At 40.6% G+C, this 25,951-nt stretch overlaps 1 protein-coding gene and 1 long non-coding RNA gene across 2 annotated transcripts in view; one reads left to right on the top strand and one right to left on the bottom strand.

The window, feature by feature from the left end:
• The window catches only part of LHFPL3 (LHFPL tetraspan subfamily member 3), a 582,444-nt gene that overhangs the window by 59,140 nt on the left and 497,353 nt on the right, over positions 1 to 25,951 (top strand). The window lies entirely within an intron of this gene.
• LOC122206552 lies at positions 7,842 to 10,951 on the bottom strand. The gene is made up of 3 exons (XR_006196511.1): positions 10,872 to 10,951; positions 9,605 to 9,730; positions 7,842 to 8,063 (listed from the first exon to the last, which is right to left on the bottom strand). It is a non-coding gene; the product is annotated as an uncharacterized LOC122206552 (long non-coding RNA).

The following is a 25,951-nucleotide window of genomic DNA, read 5'->3' as shown; positions in this document are numbered from 1 at the left end:
TCTCTCTCTGCCCCCCCCCCCCATTCACTCTCTGTCTCTCTCAAAAATAAATAAACATTAAAAAATTAAAAAAATTACATTTTGATGCGAAAGACTGTACACAAGTGAAAAGTATATATTTTCAGGTAGTTTTTATTGCAGTGAATGTGTAAGGAAGTTTTCATATAGAACTTTTCAGTGTCTCCTCAGGTGCCAGGAGCCCCTAGCGAGGGAGATGGTGGGTGGGATCCCTGATGTCATTTATCTCCCCGACAGGGGCCAGGGTAACACTGGAAGTTTTCTCTTTTCCTTTCTCCTAATATCTCTGCTACTTTGCTTGGAAGGTAGACTGTCATGGTGATTACATGGGGCTGAACCGGCAGGGGGTTGTGAAAAGTCACATCCTCAGAAAGAATTTCTGCCCTGCAAAAGCTTTTGTCAACATATACTCCTCAGTATCAAGAAGGTAATAAGGTTGGTGAAGCATCTGCTCTGGGCTGGCAAGGAAGCTGTGTGCCAGACTCCTCCTCCTCGTTGTTAGAATATATTGGTAAATTGTGTCATTTTCGTCATTTTACCCGTGATATTTATACATCTACGATTCAGAAGATACTGCTTTTCCTTCAAAGTTCTAGGAGTCCTGCAAAGCCACTGAGCCCTGTTACTGGTACGTACTATTCCTGGGTTATGCCTTTAAAATTTTGATATTTGATGCGGTGTAAAGTTTAATTTTCATGTTGGTGATTTTGCTTGGTAAGGACAAGAAGGAAACATCACACATTGGCTACATTTTCCCAAATACCTGGACGTTTTCCAGTTCCCCACTAACTCTATTAGGACTGCAGGAAGGTCAAAAATAGCCCAGTTGTGGGTGGCGGGGGACTGGATGCATTGTGACACCTTGTAAAGTTCCATGCCTTGTGAAATCACAGGATAGGAGGAAAGAATTTGCTGACTCACCTGTCATCTTCACAGGTGCGTGATGTAAACCACCTCTGTGAAAGGTGACTGGGAGAGGGTTTGCTGGAGAACCTCTTGCAAAACACAACTTTTATTTCCCTGCTTGTTACTTGGAAGGAGACATAATTCCATTCCTTTCTTTCTTTTAAAAAAATTTTTTTTCAACGTTTTTTATTTATTTTTGGGACAGAGAGAGACAGAGCATGAACGGGGGAGGGGCAGAGAGAGAGGGAGACACAGAATCGGAAACAGGCTCCAGGCTCCGAGCCATCAGCCCAGAGCCTGACGCAGGGCTCGAACTCACAGACCGCGAGATCGTGACCTGGCTGAAGTCGGATGCTTAACCGACTGCGCCACCCAGGTGCCCCCTTTCTTTCTTTTTAATGTATATTTATTTCTCAGAGAGGGAGCAAGCAGGAGAGGGGCAGAGAGAGAGAGAGGGAGACAGAGGATCCGAAGCAGGCTCTGTGCTGACAGCAGAGAGCCTGATGTCAGGCTGGAAATCATCAAGGAGCTCATGACCTAGGCTGAAGTCAAGACGCTTAACTGACTGAGCCAGCCAGACTCAGGAAAAGGTGGAAAATCAGGAAAATCAGGTTTTGATGTCTCAAACAGGCACACAGAGGTAGAAAAAAGAAGGGTTTAAGGGAAGGGGGCACTTCAAACTCGTTGCCTGGAAAAGAATCTTTTCATCATATTTTCTTATGTTTATTTTTTTAAGAGAGAGAGAGACAGAGACAGAGACAGAGTGTGAGTGGGGGAGGGGCAGAAAGGGGGGGGGGGGGAGACACAGAATCTGAAGCAGGATCCAGGCTCTGAGTTGTCAGTGCAGAGCTGGAACCCCGGGCTCAAACCCACAAACTGTGAGGTCATGACTTGAGCTGAAGTCAGGCACTTAACCGACTGAGCCACCCAGGTGGCGCCCCTCTTCTTGCTCTTTAGATTCAGTTTTTAAAGAAATGACAGAAGCCCGATTGCTTCGAATACTTAAAACCATCTATTGACTTCTCTGAAGAATCAACTTGCACCTGTGAGGAACTGGGTCAATTAACATAAGTTGACTCTTTCACTGTTTTCAGTGACAGTTGGTAAAACAGTGACTGCTCCACATTTCACCCCCATCCCCACCCCCAAATCATTGCAGTGTCTTCTCATCACTCCATAACCTCTGGGAAGGACAAATCTGCATATTAAAAAAGCTAATAATGCTTCCAACGTATCCCTGTGTCTTCTCAATAATAATAGATATATTTTTATTTGTCTTAAACTTAAAGACCTAGAGTTTACTTGCCTGTGGCTTCTTCAAATCTTGTAAAAATTCCATCTGGTGAAAATACAACGGATGCAGCATTGCACCAGAATCTTGAACTTCCCCAAATAAAATTTATCTTCAGCCTAATCTTTTTAAAAATACCAACTCTTTTGGGAGTATAATTTTCATATAATGAAGTATACTCACTGCACGTGTACAGTTGGGAGTTTTGACCAACTATACACCTAAGTAACACTATTAGGAGGTAGACTGTTTTCTGACACCCCAGAACGTTCCTCCTGCCCCTTTGCTGTCATTCCCTTCACCCTTGACCCAGGCAACCACTGATGTACTTTTTTGCCATTATCGATTAGTTGGCATTTTCTTTTCAGAGAGTTGGAGTATGCAATGTGGGGTTGTATGCTTCTTTTGCAGAGCATGTTTTTTCAGCTTCATCAAAATTGTTATTTATCATTAGTTCATTTCTTTTCATTGCTGAATAGTATTCTGTTATATGGATGTATTGTATTTGTTCCCCTGTCGACGAGAATTTATGTGTTTCCAGGCTTTAGCTGTTACGAATGAAGCTTCTATTACATTCACCATTCAGGTATAAGTCTTCGTGTTGACACTTGTTTTCTTGGGTAAATACGTAGGAATGGAATTTCTTGGACATAGGGTAAGTTCATGTTTAACTTCTAAGAAATTGCTGAACTATTTTCCACACTGGCTGTATCATTTTACATTCTTGCCAGCAATGTACGAGAGTTCCACTTTCTCCATGTTTTTGTTCACATCACTATTGGCTGTCTTCTGATTGTAGCTATTCAGTGGATGTAATGGTGGTATCTCATTGTCTTAATTTGCATTTCTCTGATGACTAGTGATGATGTTAAGCATCTTCTCATGTACTTAATCGCCGCTAGCATATCTTCTTCAGTGAAGGGTCGTTTCAAATCTTTTGTAAGATTTTGGTGTGAGAATTCTTCATATATCACTGATACTGGTCCTTTGATATATATGTAGATCTTGAATATTTCCCCCAGTCTATGAGTTGCCTTTTCAGTTTCCTTGTGCCTTTTTTTAAAAGTAGGCTCCGTGCCCAGCTGTGCAGCCCATCATGGGGCTTGAACTCACAACACTGAGATCAAGACCTGAGCTGAGGATCAAGAGTTGGATGCTTAACCAACTGAGCTACCCAGGTGCCCCCCCCTTTTCATTTTTTTTAATAGAATCTTTCAAAGTGTTCAGTTTGTCAATAGTTTTCTTTATCCTTTGGGTTGTTTTTTTTTAATTTTCTTTGAAATGAAAAGACAAAGCTGAATTCATTGTTTTCTAGAGACATTACTGTGCTGTTTAGGCACAGGCTTTGAGCAGATCCGACTATTAATCTTGTATTGGATTTTGAGATGGTGGTGAGTTCAGGGATTGGCGAACTTTCAGACTTATAAGTGTGTTGACATCATCTAGAGAAGTGATAATGTGTGTGAGACTGTTACTGATTTGTTGGCACTCAGTGGTGTTTATTGAAGTGAATCTTTTCTTGGTTGGCTGATTTTCAGAATCAAGGGCTTGTCTTGATGGCTTAGCAAAAGCTTGTCCACTGGTTTGAGTTATCATTGATCCCCTGAACTTAAAACTGGCTCTGATTTCTAGTTATTACCATGGGAATGTGGGAACTTATATTTTTAAGTCTCCCAATACATCATCCATTGTATTGCTCCTAAATCTGAAACCAGGAACCAATCATATCAGGGGAGAGTACTGACTTTTATTTTATAAACTTTGCACAGAAGTTTTGAAAGAAATGGTACCACATGGCCTGGAGATACAGACCTTGCTGTTTCTTGCCTGTTTTCCTTCAGTCCATCCGGGTCCACTTCGAGGGCAAACTTGGAAATCTAGAATGATTGGCAGATCCCTGATGCCGCTCCAGGACTGAGCCAGGTCTCCAAATTGGTCTCTCAGGGAATTTGAAGTAATTTAAAGGAATAGTCCATACTTCCTGGGCATTCCTCAGTGCAGACCAGCTTGAATCAGACGAAACTAACTGCCGACTGGGGAATTTCCCTGGTAAGTTTGTTAGCGTGCCTGTCCATTATTGATGCTTTCTTGAACATGAGAGTGGAGTTCCTTCCTTATTCCAAGAGGCTAGTAATGGGGTTTTTTAAGGATCAGAAAGCATCTGAGAGAAGTACCATATATAAAATAATAAAGTGCTTGTTTTTTCAAATCTTGGATAAGTCAACTATTTTAATTGTCCAAGCTGGCACTAAGGAAGCAGGGCATCTGAGGAAGAGGGTGGTATAACAAACATATTAAACTAATAGACTTTTCTGTAGGTGCACTAGTTAATGCTTCTAGGACATGATCTAATAGAGCAAAAGCTACCGAACTCTCTGGGAGGAAGTCACAAAGTTTCATGTAAATGTGTAGATCCATTTGGAACTTCAGGGGAAATAGAAATGGGGGAAAAGGGCTTCTTAGCATGGTTGTTGCTCTGCTTTGTAGAGGAAGCAATGGATGTGGGTGGAGCCATAGTCTGGGGTTCTCAGTCCTAGCGCTGTCCCAGATTTTACCAAATCTTAGGCTTGCCTTGTTGGGAAATGCCATATTTGAGTATTTACTGGACTGGTTATATGAAAATTCTCTAACTAGAGCGGACAATTTGAATTCTGTCCATGGTATAGATTAAATGAGAAAAATCAACTTCCTATTTGTTGGTATTATAAAGTCTTACCTGTTTCATTATGACACATAGCATATTCTTACTAGTAAGCCTGGTGGTTAAGAGTATAGCATCGAACGTCAGAATGATCGTCTTACTGTCACAATTCTGTCGCTTAACAGCTGTGTGACCTTGAATACATAATTGTATCTTCTCTGAGCCTGCAAAATGGGGATATAAAGAATCCATCATATAGAATTTTCTTATGAAGTTTCATTCAGGTAATCCATGTGCTGGGCGCATGGTGAGTCCTTAATAAATATTAACTATGATTTTATTTAAAATAACATACCTGCAGGGATATATATGTATATATATTGAGAGATGAAAATTAAGAGATGTTAGATGTTGAGATCAGAAACAATAATCCAGCACATGGTAATGGATGTTTCTAACAGAAGTTTCAAGAAGAAATGGAACATAAACAGAATTTATAGTATAAGTAGAAGAAAACATTCCAGGGCTCAAGGAAGACCTGAATCTGCAGATTGAGTTTACCGTGTTTCAGGAAAAATTAATGAAAATAGCTGTAATTGAAACAAAATCTGTGTGGTATTTTTGAATTTCAAGAGTAAAGAAAAATTCTGACAAGCATTCAGTAAGGGACAAGGTTTCCTACAATGGAATAAAAAGTCAAGTTAATCTTAGACATCTCCCTAAGATGAAGACCATGTGTCAACAGAATTTTAGGAGAAACATTTGTGACTGAGGAATTCTAAACCATATATGCCTGAAGGAATCAGAAAGACATTTTCAGATTTGGAAGGGCTTAGAAAATATGTCATTTATATACAACCCTGAAAATTTTACTTATAGGCATTCTCTAGCCAAGAAAGAATGAATAAAAACAAAGAAAGCCAGAAACTTGAGGAATTCATGTCATGAAAGGCATCATTGTGAACATTGAAATCAGTTGTGTAGATTTAATTCTTAATTATTGCAGATTTGTTTATTGAGTAGAATGTAACAAATAATTATTATGAGAGAAAATAAATACTGGCTTAGAATTTATAAACTCGGTTAGAAAATCTTAAAATATTTTTTAAAATAGCAAGTGTTCTGAAAAAGTATGGAAAAATAGGGGCGCCTGGGTGGCTTAGTCGGTTTAGCGTCCGACTTCAGCTCAGGTCATGATCTACGGTCTGTGAGTTTGAGCCCCGTGTGCTGTGCCGACAGCTCGGAGCCTGGAGCCTGCTTTGGATTCTGTGTCTCCCTCTCTCACTGCCCTTACCCCACTTGCACTCTATCTCTCTCTCAAAAATAAATAAAAACATTAAAAAAGGTATGAAAAAATAAAATATAATCCATGTTGTAAATGATAGACTGCAAAGGAAGGAACAAGGTACTATGCAAACAAAAACAAAAACAAAAACAAAAAAACCAACACAAACATGACAAGGTTAAAACATAGTGATCACTGATGACTACATTAAGTTATGACTGTAAGTTAAAGTGGGTGCTCCTCCTCTACGCATTAACCAAGATTTACAGATCAAGTCCATTAAGAAGAGAGTTCCATAGAATGTCGTATGCATGAGCAGATGTTAAATTGGGTGATTCCAAAAGCTCTACTACTATTGAGCTTGTAGGATTTCTGCCTTATACTCTTAAAAGCTTATCTTTTCCATGTTTCCATGTGATGCCATTCAATACATAAAGATTGATGACTATCATCTCTTTATTGTCGACCTTACCCGCTTAACCCCCTTTGCCTTGCATTGTGTTATGGATGATTTCTTTCTCTCTCTTCGCTTCCTTCCCTCTTCACCTTTCTTCATCCCTTCCTTTGTTCAACATGCAGTTATTGAATGTTTACTAGATATCAGGCACTGCACTTATTCTTCTAAAGTTGCAAGTAAAACAGCTATGGTCCCTGCTCCCATGGAACTTAAAACCTACTGACAAATTAGGATTGTGACTGCTATTTCCATTATTGGCCTGTTGAAGCTGTGCTCCTCCATTTACCATAAAATATGAAAAATGAATAATGGGAAATGGATTTTGACTTAAAAATCTAAATCTCATTGCTTCCACTGGAACAGACACAGTGGAATGATGAAAGATATTAATTTGATTAAAAATGCCAGACGGGCGCCTGGGTGGCTCAGTGGGCTCAGTGCCTGACTCTTCCTTTCAGCCCAGGTGATGATCCCAGGGTTGTGGGATCAAGCCCTGTGTCTGGCTCTGTGCTGACCTTGGAGACTGATAAAGATTCTCTTTCTCTTCCTCTGCCCCTCTCCCCAGCTCACTCTCGTGCTCCATTGCTCTTTCAAATTAAAAAAGAAAAAAAAAAAGCCAAAGCTAGGCATAAAAATGCAAACCCTTGTTTATTATCTGAGCTAGCCTTTGGAAAGAAATTGTGAGGTACACAGAAGTATGTTTTGTTCCCCATTGCATGTTCCGTGGTCTCCATTCTGGGATACTTTGCTTTCCTTATCTCTTCATATAGTTCCCTTCCTAAAACATTTTGGCTCCTCAGAGTCATCCAGGTGCCTGGATGCAGAAGGAATTCTTCATTGTCTAGGGCAGTGGATCTTCAAGGGTTTTCCCTGGACCAGCAACATGAGCATCACGGGGGGAATTTTGTTAAAAATGCAAATTCTCAAGCCTTCTCTTATCCCTACTGAATCAGAAACCCTGGGAGGTGGGGCTCAGAAGTTTGGATTTGAAAAATTTTTTTTTAAGTTTATCTATTTTGAGGAGGGGGGATGGGGTGGGGCAGAGAGAGAGAGAAAGAGAATCCCAAGTAGGCTCCGCGCTGTCAGTGCAGAGCCCAATGCAGGGCTTGAACTCACTAACCCTGAGATCCTGACCTGAGCTGAAACCAAGAATCCGACACTTAACCGATTGAGCCTCCAGAAATTTGTATTTAACAAATTCTCCAGGTGGTTCTGATCTGGCGGGCTTCAAGCTGGCTGCACGTTGAAATCACCTGGGCAGTTTTGCTAACTACTGGTGATTGAGTCCCACCTCCAAAGATGTTGGATTTAATTGTTCTTGGATGTGGTCTGAGCATCCAGAGCTTTGAACTTGTACAGACAAGGTTGAGTACTGTTGGCCTTGATCTTTATAGACTGTCATTCTCTTTCTATCCCATTTCTGGTCACAGTTTGTGTATCTTATGTCCCACTTCCACAACGAAATCTGAAAAACAAAATAGCCAGTTTCATTAAGATCTTACTGTGGTGAGACGGTATGCAAAGTGCATGCCTGGGCATTGAGACAGATGGCCCTGATTACTGTTGAGGGCTCTGGCACTTACTTGCTATGACTGTCAGCAGGTTACCTCATTTCCTTATGGCTCCGTTTTCTCATCTGAAAACCACTAATCAAAATACCTGTTATATCCTTACCACGTGCCAGCCACTCTTAAAGGCAGCCCTATCTGCAGTAATCTACTGTTCAAAGCAGATCTTTGAGATAAGTACACTATTTGCTCCCTTTCACAGATGAAAAAACTGAGGCACAGTAAGGCACTAGTGCATAACAGAGTCAGGCTTCAAGTTAGTGAGTTTCATTCTACACCCGATGCTCCGTAGTGCCATGCCTTAAGCCTCCATGGTCAGGACTGTGACAGTTAGACCTCGTGAGGTTTTTGTGAGGATCATATGTAGTAACAGATGTGGGGAGCCCTAATAGTACTGAGATATCTGTGCTTTTCCTCTCCTTCCTTTCCTCCTGTGAATAGTGCATGATTTGGTGTTAGTTCTTATGGAGGCTCCTGTCTAACACAGTGACAACGATGTCGGGGTTTCTGGTGCCAAGACAAATTGTAGGTGGGGTCTCGGGAACAGGACTGTCATGTCAGTGCCTGTCACAAAGTAGAGGCTTCCTAATCTGTTTAGACAGAGGCTGGCCTTGTCAATCATCATTAAAGTTAATGTTTTTAATGTACATGCTAATTGGCCCCTGTGAGTGTTCTTCCTTTAACCAGATATACAGATGAACCAGCATTTTAAGATCTTCTGTTTAACAGTTTTTGCCCTCAGATCTTAGCATTTCATTAGCATTTGCTGATTGAATATACAGCACCTGGCTTCTCTTTCAAAGTGTTGCTATAAAGGAACTGTTTCTTTTCTCCTAAGGAGCTACATTTTAACTTCATTTGATTTCTGGATGGAAAGATGTTGCTCTGGGTAAGCCTGGACCTTGTGAGTTTGCTGCTCTTTTTGACAGTATTTAAAGGCTGAAGGTAAGATTATAGGAATTGCTCCTTTTGCTTAAAAAGAAAGCTTTATTTTTTAATTTTTTTTCAATATATGAAATTTATTGTCAAATTGGTTTCCATACAACACCCAGTGCTCATCCCAAAAGGTGCCCTCCTCAATACCCATCAATCACCCGCCCCTCCCTCCCTCCTGCCCCCCCCCCCCCCCCCCCCCCACCGTGCACCTTGCCTACCCACCCCAGCTAATAAAAAGAAAGCTTTAAACATGCAAGAAAAGGTAGTGGCACTTTTCTTTTTCTTTGTCTTGTTATCAGCGGGAGTTGAGGAGGTCTAATGGCTCTGCATTAAAGGCTAGTTTTGAATCTTCAGTATCAGTAAGGCTTGTTTCTGTGGGCTTTGTAGAATTATTTTTAAGCACATCATCTGTTGTCTGACCTGTAGCAATAGCCATTCAGCTCTCAAAAGAACATTTTCCCCTTCTTCCGAGCTTGACTTCTCCTCGCAGGGCCGAACCTACCACAAAAAGGCGGAGGGTGGCCCCAAGAAGCATCAAGAAGGCATTTATTCCCGCCCTTTCCTTCTCTAGGTAAGAAGAGGCTTAGATCCTCCATGGTGAAGTGCTCTTTTCATTATTTCCAGTCTCCTAAAGCAACAGAAACAAGGCAGAAGTTAAGATTTTAATAGATTCTTAGGCCTCAGTAGCCCAATTATGATTACACATTTGAATTTTATAACATTTCTCATTGTCCTTTTCTCATTGTGCTAGCCTGACAGGCTACTCAAAAGGATGTGTTCCCATATAGATCCACGTACAGGGGGAAAAGGCACTAGACCAACTGATATTGTGGTCCCCATGGTGTTTAGAGTTCTTACTGTAAATTAATACGTTAGCATTCCAATCTCACTGAGCTGGGTTAATGAGAAGCTGTCCGGGAGATGTGGCCCCACTTATGTGCTGACAGACTGGCTTTCAGCTGAGTCTGCAAAGCTGAAGGCCAGACTTGGCACTAGAGTAAAATCACCAAGATAATGATTGTCTCTCTAGAAGGCATTTTGGTACGCAGCCAGCCTGCCTCTCCTGATGACACTTGAGGTCCCTGGGAGGATGGACATTCATCATTTACACATGTGTTCAGTCCCTCATTCATTCAGCCACTCATGTACCAATTCACTTATTCATTCAAGAACATAGAGTGAGTTTTACTTTACTGCCAGGATGAGCTACTTCCTTACCTACGTTATAATACCATGAACTAGCAGTGCTTCTAAGGTGAAGATTAATGCATGCAATGTCACATTCTGTTCTTTTGTTCTTTTAGTGTAGAAGTAAGTTGGAAATACTTATTTTTAAAAGTTTGAGAGGAGGAAGCACTTCTGGAATGGACCTCTGAAAATTGCACTTCCATAAAAGCAATGAGAGCACTGATAAAAGTAATCAAAATCAACTTTTTCAGCACTCTGGAAATTAACCAAAGGCTTGCAAAAATCTGAGAAGCATCTATTCAAAAAAAAAAAAAAAGTTGAATCTCAGTAAAAACAGTGAGCTTTATTGCATTTTTACTTGTCCTATACCCATCATCCTGTCCCCAGCTCGTGGTGGCCTTGAATACTAGCAGCGTCACAAACATGATAGTTGTGAAAATCAGCAGCCTCGCAGTCACTGTAGTGGGCATGATAGGTTTCGAACTCTTCAAAAACGCCCATCTCCAGAGCATTGTCATTATTTGATCGGTCTTAAGGTTCCCTAGAAAAGCTTTATTCATAGGGCGTTGTCATTATTTGACCTGATTTGGAGCTCATCCTGCAGGTAAGAAATAATCACTGGCAGTTGTTTAATGTCACAGCTTCCTGGGGTGCCTGGGTGGCTCAATTGGTTAAGTGACTTTGGCTCAGGTCATAATCTCAGGTTCTTGGGTTCTAGCCCCGTGTTGGGCTCTGTGCTGACAGCTCAGAACCTGGAGCCTGCTTCAGATTCTGTGTCTCCCTCTCTTTCTGCCCCTCCCCCCACTCATGCTCTGTCTCTCTCTCAAAAATAAACAAATAGTGGGGTGCCTGGGTGGCTCAGTCGGTTGAGCGTCCGACTTCGGCTCAGGTCATGATCTCACGGTCCGTTGAGTTCCAGCCCCGTGTTGGGCTCTGTGCCGACAGCTCAGAGCCTGGAGCCTGTTTCTGATTCTGTGTCTCCCTCTCTCTCTGACCCTCCCCCGCTCATGCTCTGTCTCTCTCTATCTCAAAAAAATAAATAAACGTTAAAAAAAATAAAAATAAATAAATAGTAAAAAAATTTTTTTTGAAAAATCACAGCTTCCTGAGGCTGCAATCCCAACTGGGGTAAATAAGAGTCTGGCCAAAAATTTAAAGGGAAGTTGTGAGGGGCGCCTGTGTGGCTCACTTGGTTGAGCATCTGACTTTTGATCTCTGCTCAGGTCATGATCTCACAGTTCATGAGTTCCAGCCCCACATTGTGCTGTGCCCAGAGAGCATGGAACCTGCTTGGGATTCTATTCTCTCTCTCCCTCTGTCTCTGCCCTTCTCCAACTCTTTCTCTCTCCCCTCCCCCACTCTTTCTCTCTGCCTCTCTCCTGTCTCAAAAATAAACTTTAAAAAAATTAAAAAAGAGGAAGATGTGAGAAGCAAGAGGCTTTTTTGGAAAAGTTCTGCCATAGTCAATGGGATCTAGTTGTCATGTCAAGAAAGACCAGAGAATCTCCTAATATCTAACGTCTCACTGACCCTGAGGCTCTGTACAAGCAGGAAGTGAAGGCACTAAGGCAGAGTTATAAACTTTCAGAGCATTATAAGTGTGCCCCAGTATACACCTAGAACCCCTCGGCAAAGGCAGGGAGACTGTTGGTTCAAGGCAATTAAAATCTCTGTCCAATCCTTGGCTGACCATTAAGATCAAGAACAAGAGAAGAACATCCACTCCCACAACTGCTATTCAGCATCCTACTGGAATTTCTAGCCAGGGTAATTAGGCAAGAAAAAGAAATAAAAGGCATCAGGATCAGAAAAGAAGAGGTAAAACTATCTGTTTGCAGATGACATAATCTTGTATATAGAAAATCCTAAGGAATCCAACAACAACAAAAAGGATTAGAGCTAATAAATGAGTTGATCAAGGTTGCAGGATAAAAAGCTAATATACAATTAGTTGTATATTATTTGTGTTTCTGTACATTACCAATGAATAATATGAAAATTAAGAAATCAATTCCACTTATAATTGTATCAAAAAGAAACAATACTTTAGGAGTAAATTTAACAAAAGAAATGTAAGTCTTGTATGCTGAAAACTACAACACATTGTGGAAAAAAATTAAAAAGCTAAATAAAAGGAAAGACATCCTATAATTCATGGAGTAAAAGGCATAATATTATTAAGATGGCAATAGTCCCCAAATTAATCTACAGACTCAGTGCAACCCCTATTAAAATCTCTGTTTACTTCTTTGCAGAAATTAACACATTGCCTAAAATGCGTGTGGACGTGTAAGGGACCCAGAATAACCAAAAAGTCTTGAAAATGAAGAACAGAGTTGGAGGACTCACATTTACCAGTTACAAAATTTAACTGCAAAGCTGTATTATTTAAAACAATAGGGGAGTGGGATAAGAATTGATAGACAGACCAGCAAATAGGGCTGAGAATCCACAAATACACATTTTTAAATTAATTATCTTTAATTTTTTTTTGTTAACTGCCTTTTATTTTCTTATTATCTTATTTTAAAAATTTTAATTCCAGTATAGTTAACATCCAGTGTTATATTAGTTTCAAGTGTACAATATAGTAACTCAACAATTCTATACATTACTCCATGCCCATCATGGTATTTGTACTCTTAATCCCCTTCACCTATTTCACCCCTCCCCCTCCCCCCTCCCCCATCTGGTAACCTTCTGTTTGTTCTCTATAGTTAAGAGTCTGGGTTTTTTGTTTGTCTCTCTTTTTTTCTTCGCTCATTTTTGTTATTTAAATTCCACCTGTGAGTGTAATCATGGTATTTGTCTTTCTCTGACTTATTTCACTTTGCATTATACCCTCTAGATTCATCCATATAGTTGCATATGGTCCACTGATTTTTTAACAAAGATGTTAAGACCATTCAATGGGGGAAATAATCGTCTTTTCAGCAAATAGTAAAGGAATAATTGGATATCTACATGCAAAAGAATGAAATTGGGCCCCCTATCTCACACTATATACAATAATTAACTCACAATAGATATAGACCTAAATGTTAGAATTAAAACCATAAAGTTCTTAGAAGAAAATAGTGCTGTAAATCTTCCTGACTTGGGTAATGATTTCTTAGTTATGGCACCAAAAACACAAACAACAAGAGAAAAAATATAGATAAATTAGATTTCACCAAAGTTAAAACCTTTTGGGGGATGGCTGGGTGGCCCAGTCAGTTAAGCATCTGACTTCAGGTCATAATCTCACAGTTTGTGAGTTCGAGCCCCACATCAGGCTCTCTGCTGTCAGCGTGGAGCCTGCTTCTTATCCTCTGTCTTCCTCTCTCTCTGCCCCTCCCATTTATGCGCACACTCTCTCTCAAATAAATAAACATTAAAAAAAATTTTTCTTAAAAAAAATGAAACAAGAATTAAATGGGCTTCAAAGGACATCAATAAGAAAGTGAAAATACAACCTGCAGAATGAGCGAAAAACCTATCTGTTAATGGTCTAGTATGCAGGATATATAAAGAACTCGTATAACTCAGCAAAAAAAGGCAACCCAATTTAAGAATAGGTGAAGAATCAGAAGAGACCTTTCTCTAAGAAAGATATACAAATGGCCAATGAACAAATGAAAAGATACTCAGCATCATTAGCCATCAGTGACATGCAAATCAAATCCACAATGAGATACCACTTCACATCCAGTAGGATGACTAGAATCAAAGAGTCAGATAATAACAAGTGTTGTGGAGGAAATGAAGAAATGAAAACTCTCATATGCTGCTGGTGGGAATGTAAGATGGTGGCACCACTTGGAAAAAAAGTCTGGCAGGCCTTCAAACAATTAAACATAAAGTTATCATATGACCCAGCAGTTCCATTCCTAGCTATGTACCAAAGAGAAATGAAAATACATGTCCACACAAAAACATGTACATGGATGTCAAAATCAATCAATCAATCAATGAATCAATCTTTGCAGTTGCAAAAAAAAAAAACCCCAAAAAACCAAACAACAACAAAAAACATGTACATGGATGTCATAATAGCCAAAAGTGAAAAAATAAAGTTCATCAACTGATGAATGGATACACAAAATGTTGTATATGCATACAATGGAGTATCATTTAGCCATAAGAGGAAATGAAGTACTGATATATCTGAGATATGCTGCAGCATGATGAATATTGAAAACATTATGCTAAGTGAAAGAAGCCAGCCACGAAAGACCCCATTTGAGATGATTCCATTTATATAAAATTTCTAAAATAGGCAAATCCTAGAGACAGGAAATAGATTAATGGTTTCTGGGGACTTGAGGGAATCAGGGGTGGGCAGTGGCTGTCAATCGTTAGGCTGTTTGGAAGGATGATGACAGTGTTCTAGAACCAGATAGTAGTGATGGTTATGCACTCTCTGAATATACTAAAAACTGATTTGTGTACTTTATTTAAAAAAAATTTTTTTTTTAACGTTTATTTTATTTTTATTATTTTTTTTTTCAACGTTTATTTATTTTTGGGACAGAGAGAGACAGAGCATGAACGGGGGAGGGGCAGAGAGAGAGGGAGACACAGAATCTGAAACAGGCTCCAGGCTCTGAGCCATCAGCCCAGAGCCTGACGCGGGGCTCGAACTCACGGACCGTGAGATCGTGACCTGGCTGAAGTCGGATGCTTAACCGACTGCGCCACCCAGGCGCCCCCGTTTATTTTATTTTTGAGACAGGGAGAGACAGAGTATGAACTGGGGAGGGTCAGAGAGAGGGAGACACAGAATCTGAAACAGGCTCCAGGCTCTGAGCTGTCAGCACAGAGCCCGACACAGGGCTCGAACTCAGGGACCGCGAGATCGTGACCTGAGCTGAAGTCGGACGCTCAACCAACTGAGCCACCCAGGCACCCCTGATTTGTGTACTTTAAATGACTGAATTGTAGAGTATGTGAATTATGTATCTCAATAAAACTGTTACCAAAAAATCTGGCTCAACATTTTGGCAAAGCAAAGTAAAAGTCTACCTCAACTCAAGTGGTTCTCAAGTAGAGTGTCTATCAGATAACCTGGAGGGTCTTATTAAAATGCATATTCTGGGGGCACCCGGGTGGCTCAGTCAGTTAAGTGTCCGACTTTGGCTTGGGTCATGATCTCACGGTTTGTGAGTTCGAGCCCCATGTCAGGCTCTGTGCTGACAGCTCAGAGCCTGGAGCCTGCTTCGGATTCTGTGTCTCCCTCTCTCTCTGCCCCTCCTCCACTTGTGCTCTGTCTCTCTATGTCTCTCAAAAAATAAATAAATGTAAAAAAGTTAAAAAAAATGCATATTCTGATTCAGTAGAGCTGAGGTGGGGCCTGATAATCAACATTTTTTTAAAGTTTATTTATTTATTTTGAGAGAGACAGAGTGCGAGTGGCGGGAGGGGCAGAGAGAGAGAGGGAGAATCTTAAGCAGGCTCCCTGTGGTCAATGCAGTCTCACGTGGGGCTTGAACTCATGAAACTGTGAGATCATGACCTGAGATGAAATCAAGAGTTGGATACTTAACGAACTGAGCCACACAGGTACCTGCAGAGTCAACATTTCTAATGAGTTCCCAGGTAGCATGGATACTCTGGTCCTCAAACTAAAAGATTTGCAAAAAGAAAAAAAAAAGTCTGGAAGGAAAACTTCTGAGATATTATCAGTTAATGGGCATGGTGATATAGTTTCAGTCATTTTAGTTTTTTTTTTAATGTTTATTTATTTTGAGAAGAAGAGAGAAAACACGAGTGGGAGAGGGGCATAGAGAGGGGGAGAGAGAGAATACCACGCAGGCTCTCTACTGTTGGTGCAGAGCAGATGGGGGCTATAATTCACGAACCATGAGGTCATGACCTGACCTGAAGTTGGATGCTTAACCGAATGAGCCAACCAGGTGCTCCCCAAAATAAAGTCTTTAAAAAGAAAAGTCAGAGGGGCGCCTGGCTGGCTCAGTCAGGAGAGCTTGCAACTCAATCTTGTGGTCATGAGTTCAAGCCCCATGTTGGGCGGAGAGCTTACTTAAAAAAATCAGAAAGAAGTAATAGCCATTTCTAAAAAAGGAAAAGAAATCCTTTGCAAGCATGTTATATTTGTTGTAGGTTGTATTTTTTTTTAGGTTAGAGTTAGTTTTCTATCCTACATTTCTGTTAGGAGACTTAATTTTGTAAAGCAATTACAGATGAAAATCTAAATATATACATTCATATTATTATTGATTTCATATACTTCCTTCTTAAACATTCCAGTTAGCTTTAGTAAGGCAATTGAGTTAGTTATAATTACTGCCATTATTTGCTAAGGATCATCATTGCCATATGCAATGGTTCTTGCCCAGAGAACTAAAACATTAGTTAAAATCTGTCGCAGTTACCCAACATCTACTGTATGCCTCACTGCCGTGAAAGACACCAAGGAGGAAGGGATTCTAAGGATTTGATTTATGAGAAACTTATTGTATTAACTACTGGATAACATATTAAATAACAAGGCTTATTTTAACATGATTAACAAACCTGGAGGTTTTTAGATTAAATCTAATTTGTCCTGAATGCATGCATCCATAGTCCTTTAAAAAAAAGCTGACCTATGGTTTGTCACTTCAGAGTAGTTCAGTCACTGCTGCAGTAGTTGAACCCTCCTGTCTGTTGCCGTGCGTACATCCTTCTGCACGTTCTGTGACTTACCTGCGTGCTCCAGCCAGTCTGCCCCTTGTGTCACTTGTATCATTACAGGGAATAATCTGTTCTGGAACGGGAGGCCAATTTCTTTGCCACCTACTCTCAGACTTTCTCCTCTACTCTTACCCCAGAGACACTCCACAGTTTTAATTCGTGATCAGAAGGGCCCACTGACTGGCAGGAGAAGCAGTGGTCAGGAGAGGTGGGAGTAGTTGTGTAACAGGTGGAAGAAACAAATTGTCTGCCATGGAGATACTGACTTTCTTCCGCATTTTTCTGTCTTAATTTCTGCTGGGTCCCAAGCATACTTTATGAGAATAGATTTCAATACTTGATGAGAGTAGATTTCCTCGGCCTGAAGTTTTCTAGGATGCCTGGTTATTTCACATATTGGAATAAATCATAGTGACAATTTACTCTTTATTTCCTAATGTTTATGGCCTTCATCTAGCTTAAGATTTTATAATACCCTCAAAAATAAAACCTTGATTTTTATGGATCTGTGTTTACTAACAAAGGCTCTTTCCGGCTGAAAGTGCCAGAAATAGGCAAGTGAATCAAAAGCCCAGGTTGTCTTACTGGCTTCAAGACCAAGAAGGCAGGTGGGCCTGTAGGAGGGACTTTTGGAAGACCACCAAGACTCCTCTTCCTCATTCTTCTCTGTCAGCACCTTTCCCCACCCTTGGATCTACATGGTAGAAAACTTGGCCACTCCATCACCTCTGAATTTGTGTTCATAAGCCTACATGTTCAGCCACACCAAGAGGGACCAACTTTCTCTTGGACCTATTCCATAATCTTAGGAAAAGGAATTGGGCCATTTGTTTTCAGTTGCCCACCTTATGTTAGGTTTGTACAAAATGGCGTCACCAAGCCCACTGCTATAGGGGGCCATGGAAGAGATCAAATGCAGGGAAGTAGAGATGGCACAAAATGACATGAAATAGCATTGACCTAAGAGAAATAACAGCCCAGGAATGAAGGACTCCCAAGGAATGGATGTGCTAGGGTACCAGGGAAAGTTGATAAGAGATTGACAGACTGTGCAGCCAGCAATGGTCGAGTCATGGTGCTTTACTCTGAGTTCCTCAACAGGAGTGACAGGGCTATAATACTCAATCTAGGGACATCAGGGCATCCTCTTTTCTCCAACCCATACTTTTCATTAGATCTCCTGTGTTTTTACTATGAAATATGGTATAACAACACAAATATGAAGAATTAAGAAAGGTAAAAGCAGGCAAAAAGTGTGCAGAGATTTTCTTCACTCTTTACCTGTAGTTTTTAGTTGCTTGGCTGGGTTGAAAAGCATCAGATTAATATATTAGAGGAGTCCTAATAAAAAGCTGAAATCAGAGAAGACTAAAGATAAAGTCAAACGTGATAATATTAGAGCATAAATAACATTCTTATAGTGTTCAGGATGCACTTAAAGTGATTAGTAACAAGTGAGTTTTCCAATAAAGTTATACAAATTTCTTTAAAGTAAAATTAGGGGCTATAATTTTACATCATTTAACATTCTAAGAAATAATCTGTAGCTGCAACACCAAGACTTGAGAATCTTCTTGTTTTTTCAGTTTCATCACCCAACAGACCACTTCAGCAGGTTGACTTTGACTTTCATAGTTATTGAAAATTTATATGAATTGAGATTAAGTTGTACCTGATATTTGACCTTCTCTGCCCACCACCTAAGAAAACCCAAGACCCTTGAGACATTCCTCAGAATTCTTGGGAGGTGGTGACCATGTTTGCAGTGGCAGCATGGGACAAAAATGAAACTATTGGTCAAGAAAGTCTTCACCTACTTTCTCACACCTCCTCATTTTCCCCAAGTGATAGCACCTTCCTTTACCCCTTCTCTGGGAGCAGTCTGTCCTTCTGCACACACATCCTAAGGTCAGAAGGCACGTTTGTTACCCTCCAATAACCCACTTGTTCAGCAAGCACTTGCTGAAGCATCTACTACTTGAAAAGCAGATGGAGGTGAACAAGCAGAAAAGAAGTGGTGTGCAGGAGAATAAACCAGAGTGTGTGGTTCAAAAAGGAGATGATGATTGGGGTACCTGGGTGGCTCCGTTGGTTAAGTGTCCGACTTCGGCTCAGGTCATGATCTCACGGCTCATCGCTTTGAGCCCCACGTTGGGCTCTGTGCTGACAGCTCAGAGCTGGAGCCTGCTTTGGATTCTGTGTCTCCCTCTCTCTCTGCCCCTCCCCCACTACCTCTCTCTCTCAAAAATAAATAAACATTACAAATTTTGTTCTTCATGTTTTTTTATTTATTTTTGAGACAGAGAGAGACAGAGCATGAATGGGGGAGGGTCAGAGAGAGAGGGAGACACAGAATCCGAAGCAGGCTCCAGGCTCTGAGCTGTCAGCGCAGAGCCCGACACAGGGCTTGAACTCACGGACCGTGAGATTATGACCTGAGCCGAAGTCAGACGCTTAACCGACTGCGCTTAACCGACTGAGCCACCCAGGCGTCCCTAAGACATTTTTTTAAAAAGGAGGTAGATTTGGGCTTCAAAGGGAGGTGGGCATATGACAGTGAGCAGAGAAAAGGCGTTCTGTGTTAAGCAAACAGCACAAGTAAAGGCTTCTGTGGGTAAACAATTTATCTTGAGCTCCATGGAGATAGCAAACACCAGAACCACTTCAACATACGGTTCCTCATAATAGAAAGGACGAACGTTTATTTTAAATTTATCTCTTTCAGGATGAGAAACCAACCCCTTTTAATTTTTAGCATGGGTACTATTTTCTATTCATTGAACTGGTTTTTGTTTTGTTTTGGTTTTGGGTTTTGGTAGGTCTCTTCAGCTTTTTTTTTTTTTTAAAACATAAATATCACAACTACACAGGATCCTCCTGTGAAGGTCTTATCAGTCACTGGTTCCAGATGAACCACATGAATGAGTCGCCACCAGTTTGTAAGAAGTTCACAGTACTCTTTCCACTTGTTCAGAATTCATTCCATTCCCATTGGAAGTGACTGTGTATCATCTCTAATGTGAAAAGCATGAGGAAAGACAGAGCTTTGGGGATCACTCTCTGTGTTGGAATATTTCCTCAACAGAGGAAACACAGATATCGCACATGCAAAGGTAATTTTGGTCAGAGTTAGCAATCTATTGCTGTTCCACCTGGATCATTTTTTCATATTATTTTCACATGTCTTTTTTCCTGTTTTGTGGCAAAATTAGGACAAAGTGAGGAGGCAGTGAAAAACTGTCCCAGTGAAAGCAGTAACTAACATTTTTGGTGCTTTTTGGTTTACGAAGCATTTCTGTAAATTTGCAGCTTACAAAGTATTACCTCATTTAATTCTCATAAGGCAACTTCTTAGTGTCTTCCAGCCCTTAGCAAGGAGTTCAAGCCCAGTCTTCTTGCCTTTCACACCTTATTATAGTCTAGTGGGCAGCTGCCGTGTGCCATTTTTCACTGTTACTCTTCTGTTCCTCACTGGCAAGCTTCTGTTTTCCCTCCTTCAGGAAACTTTCTCTGACAAAAAGAGCGTCCCCTGCGTGCTGTCATAGAAGCTGCGTGTCCCTATATCACAGCTCCTATCACACTGTCTTACTATGATTTGTTTGCCAGGTTTTCTCCCTTGTTGGCCTTAGCATCTAGAGAGCAGGGAATAAGTCATACTGGTTTTGATATTCCTGACCTACCACACGGTCTGACATATAGTAGATATAGTAGACCACAAAAGTGGTCAATTCCTTTCCTGTCGCCTGGGATAACAGCCATGGTTGGAGCAAAAACACTGGTTTCCAGGCGCTTCTGTGTGCAGCTGAAAGGTGGCAAAGTTGGAAGCATAGATGTCGTTTCCTGTGGGGTTTTCTGAGGGACGGTTTCTGTGAGCTGGTCCAGTGCTGCTGCCCCCAAATCCTCTCCCTTCCGTGGACATCCGGAGTCCTCAGGATGCTAGAGTGAATATGTAGGCACTCAAATTGGTTGAAATTAGAGCAAATGCTGGTATTTTGTGCAATTTTACTTTTGCTGAGTAATTTAAGATTATTATTTATCATTTATTATTGCTCTGATGGTTTTTTCACATCTGTTCTATAACTTGGTGAAATCAGAGTCAATTGTCTGAGAATCCCATTATGTTCTTCTGTTCTTAAGGCAATTATGTTACCCTGGAGAGTGTTTTTGGGTACCCCAGGTATCCTAGGGAACGTATTGAGGGCTGTATAAAGACTCTATGAGAGAGTTGGAACTTGACCTGCCATGTGTTTTCTCAGATTAATATCTTTGAGCAGCCTTTCACAGGGTTGAGTTAGTTATTGAAGTTCAAAGAAGACATGCGTTTTCAGCCGTGATGATGAGACACAAGAAGTGTGTGAACCTGCCAATTAACTTGTTAGAAAGAATGGTTTGGCATGAATTAAATTGCAACTAAAGTTGTATTTGGGAGATTTTGTCCAATGTTTAATGGGAGAATGTAATTTACCCTATCTGGTAGGTCCATTCTCTCAGCTACCTAGGGGCCTATTCTTAAAGTTACTCGCGGTAAGCCATTTGATTGCCATTTTAATAAAGAAAATGACATACTCGGGGTGCCTGAGTGGCTCAGTCAGTTGAGCGTCCGACTTCGGCTCAGGTCATGATCTCGCGGTCCGTGAGTTCGAGCCCCGCGTTGGGCTCTGTGCTGACGGCTCAGAGCCTGGAGCCTGTTTCAGATTCTGTGTCTCCCTCTCTCTGACCCTCCCCCGTTCATGCTCTCTCTCTGTCTCAAAAATAAATAAATGTTAAAAAAAAAAAAGAAAAAAAAATGACATACTCTACATAGATCCTTCTGAGGTTCTTCAGTTTATGAGTAATGCTTGTCCAGCAATGTCAGTCTTCTATTATCTGTCATCTGATTTTTACCACATCGCATAAGTAATAAATTAAAAACTCTAGAGATTTGACCCTGAAGACCATACCCTTTTCACTCAGCCAAGCTAACAAACTTAAATACCCTTTAACACTATCTAAATGGTCCAGCCTCTGTACTTCCTGTGGAAAACGCAGGCATTTAAAAACGTTTCTCAATATTGTCATCTCAAAATTTTCAACCTGCTTCTCCAAACCTTTCACAACAACTGTTTATGATTCTTCCATTATACATCATCTGGAGTTATTTTGTAAATACTCCCCAGTGGTGGGGACAGCCGCCATCTGTAAAGATTTATTGAGCTCTCAGTGTGCCTTATTACCTTGTTGGAATTTAGAGCTAGGACTTTTATATATTGACATCTACACGGGACTCCTACAGAAGTACATTTTCTTGTTAGATAGAGAGGAAGCTCCAGAACCAGTTCGAGTCTGGGCTGGTCTAGTCTAGTCCTGGGCTTGGCAGTTGGGTCACTTCACCTCTCCCCTGTCAGTAGCAAGGGTTCTCACTCCCTACATGGTAATCTGAAGTAGCACAACTAATGAATTATGTGTGGAGAAAATCAGTATTCTCAGCCATAGACTCTAAACACAATAGAATATGGCTATTCTAGGCCCATTCCTAGTATTTACCCCAAATTGGTTTTTTTTTCCTTAAAGTTTGTTTGCTTGTTTGTTTGTTTATAGCATGCATATGCAAGTGGAGGAGGGGCAGAGAGAGAGAGAGAGAGAGAGAGAGAGAGAGAGAGAGAATCCTAAGCAGGCTCTGTGCCCAATGTGGTGGGGTGGGGGAGGAGGCGTCAGTGGAGGGGTGGGGGGGCCTCTATCTCAGGAATCGTGAGATCATGACCTGAGCAGAAATCAAGAATCTCACACTTAACCGACTGAGACATCCAGGCTCTCCAGTTGGTTTATAAAAGTCCTTGAGATTCTTGGAGGAAAAGAAGACTATTTTTGTGAGCATAAGTAAATGTTTTGTGCCTTTTTTCAAAGACTGTAGGATGAAATTTTTAAAAAATGTGTTTGGCATAACATTTAAGCTAACATTTTAATTAAATAGAAACAGCCAAATCAATTTCAGCAGTGCTCAGAAGACCAGAAAATAATTTGTATTTACCAAACAGAAAAGGACAGAGACCAATGGAGAAGGAAAAAAAAAAAAAAAGTGTAGCCTTTTGGATGACTTAGAATTAAAAAAAAAAAAAGCAGCAGAAAGTCTAAACTCAAACGAATGTTATTTAAGGAAAAAGAAGATACTCACTACCAGATATTTTTTCGAAATTCCATTTGGGAAAGAGAATATTTAGAAAATGTAAGTCCAGGCAAACTAGATTTATAAAAACAGCCATAATTAAACTTACACATTCTCTGTTTTTGTTATTAGTATAAGTGGCTCAGCTGTGGACCTTTCATTCGGAGAAAGATTTAGAAAATTAAAAACAGAATCCGGTGAGGAGAAAACAAACAATACAAATTATTAAGGGAACAATGGAATTAATTTACGAGGAAAGATTAAAGTAGCAAAGAATGTCTAGCTTTGTTTACAAGTGACTCAGGGGAGTGATGATAGCATTCTACAAACGTTTAAAAGGTGTAGAACACCAAGAAGAAAGAGGAATTATATAGCATGATGCCACATGAGTATAATAAAAAATAACAGGATAAACTCAAAAAGGTTATCAAAAGGCTTCCAACCAGTGAATACTTTGGGCGGCTAAATATTTACTCCCGCTGGAAATAGTGCTGGTTTTAAACGCTGGGCTTTCTGAGCAAATAAAACATAAAAGACCTCTTTATTATTACTTATTAGTCTCCTCACTTACTCCACGAACATTCCAGATCCAAATTTCAGGGAGGTGGATCCTGCAACCTAATTAAAGTCAATTTATAGAAACAAAAGTTTAAATTAGGAAACGGTGTTACGCTTACTTAGCCAAGGGCTTTTGCCAGTGGTCTTCACGCGTGCTGTTCTAGCTCACCTTAGCCGTCACACTCTACTCTTTCAGGCTCAGCACAGATATTCTGGAGAAAACTTTGCCACCAGGCAAGGGTTGGGCATTTGAGCTGGGTCCTCCCAAGGCCTGACACAGGGCTTGATCTCATGACCCGGGGCTCAATCTCATGAACAGTGAGATCATGACCCCAGCAGAAATCAATAGTCCCATGCTTAACAGACTGAGCCACCCAGGTGCCCCTATACCATTTTTTAAAATGTGGTTAAAGATAGCTTTGGGGGGGTGGGGAAGAGTATAAGGTGACCCTCCAGGATTTTGCTAGAATTTGTGGTTTTGGTGCCACTGGGGATCAAAGCATGTCCTCAGTGAGGCTTTCTCTCTTTCTGTGACAGACCTTCTAGAGTGGAGGTGCTATTCCTGTGCTACAGCAGGGATTGGCTAGAGCAAGAATTGGCTAGAGCAGGGATTGGCTAGAGCAGGGGTTGGGCCTGCCACCTGGTTTTATATGGCTTATTATCTAAGAATGATTTTCATATGAAAAAAAAAATTTAATGCTTACTTATTTTTGAGACAGAGAGAGAGAGAGAGAGACTGACTTGGTGGCTCAGTCCATTATGCGTCTGACTTTGACTCAGGTCATGATCTCATGGTCTGTAGGTTTGACCCCCACATCAGGCTCTGTGTTGACGTCTCAGAGCCTGGAGCCTGCCTCAGATTCTGTGTCTCCCTATCTCTCTGCCCCTCCCTCCCTCCCTCTCTCCCTCTCTCTCTCTCTCTCTCTCTCTCTCAAAAAATGAATAAACATTAAAATTTTTTTAATTAAAATAAGAATCTCTTTAATTTTTACTCTTAGCCAAGTGAAGCAAAGATTTTATTTAGTTATTAATTAAATATTTAGTTTATTTTTGAGAGAGAGAGAGAGGAAGTGAGAAAGGGGGAGAGAGAGAGAGAGAGAGAGAGAGAGAGAGAGAGGGAGAGACAGAGACAGGGGATCCCAAGCAGGCTCCGTGCTGACAGCAGAGAGCCCGATGAGGGGCTCAAACTCATGAACCGTGAGATCATAACCTGAGCTGAAGTGGGACACTTAACTGCCTGAACCACCTACTTTTTAAAAAAATGCTTGTGTGATTCATTAAAGATCAATAATGATTTGATCATAGGTCCATTTTTTACTGACATAAAACTGTTTGGGAAATGCCTGCTATACTTTGGAGACAGTGTTTTGAGAGACAAAGTCTGGCTTGAGAATCAAGGTTACTGACTTTTGACTCTGGTTAGTAGCAATAAATCACAGTAGTCACTTCTCCTGTCATAAAAAGAATCCGAATTGAGCCATAAAAGTGCAAGACAAACTGTACTAGTTCAAACTAGCAGTTCTGTCTCCTTGATGATCCGCCTCTGCCTGTGTCTGAGAGGAGCCTTTTTAAGAGGCAAAGTAGCTGAGCTCCATGGTTCTGACCTGAAAAACTCCAGTGAGTAGGTGGTACCTTTCTTGCCAGTAACAAGCTACCTAGGAACCCTAGTTAAATATTTACTGAACCTTTTTGTATTTTCATCCTATGCTACCTTGTAGGGACTATACATGCCTTGATTTCAGAGCTTGTTATCCAGGTAGTTTAAACAAAAATAATCAACGAGACGTCTGTGGAACTACCTAGATAAAGGACAAGCAAGTTAAGGTGCTCTCAAATTTATTGTGTCATCCTGGTATGTTGCTGATAGTTGGCAATTAACTGATCAGGTCCATACAACCTCCTGAACAAGGTGTTCCATCTACTTTAGTTATTTATGTTTTTCAGGAAGAGGTGTATGAGTGTGTGTGTGTGTGTGTGTGTACATGTGTATACATGCATATGTGTCTACATGATTTGCTTCTAATAAATTCAAATGGGTAGTTTTCAAAATAGTATTGATTCTATTTGTGAGATATTGCTTTTTACTCACAAATAGAATCAATACTATTTTGAAAATCATGATGGGATTTGTCAGTCTGTTTTTCTAATGATTAGATTTTTGAGCCTAGAAAGACAGTTTCAGTCTGACAGAAATATAGACTGAAGGAAGAACTGACATTTGAGATACTATTTTCTCATAATTAATATTTTATGGTATAAAAACTATTATTTCTCCTCTCTGTCTCCCTG

This window comes from Panthera leo, chromosome A2 (genome assembly GCF_018350215.1).
Source record: "Panthera leo isolate Ple1 chromosome A2, P.leo_Ple1_pat1.1, whole genome shotgun sequence".
Classification (NCBI taxonomy): Eukaryota; Metazoa; Chordata; class Mammalia; order Carnivora; family Felidae; genus Panthera; species Panthera leo.
This window is presented reverse-complemented; position numbering and strand designations above follow the sequence as displayed.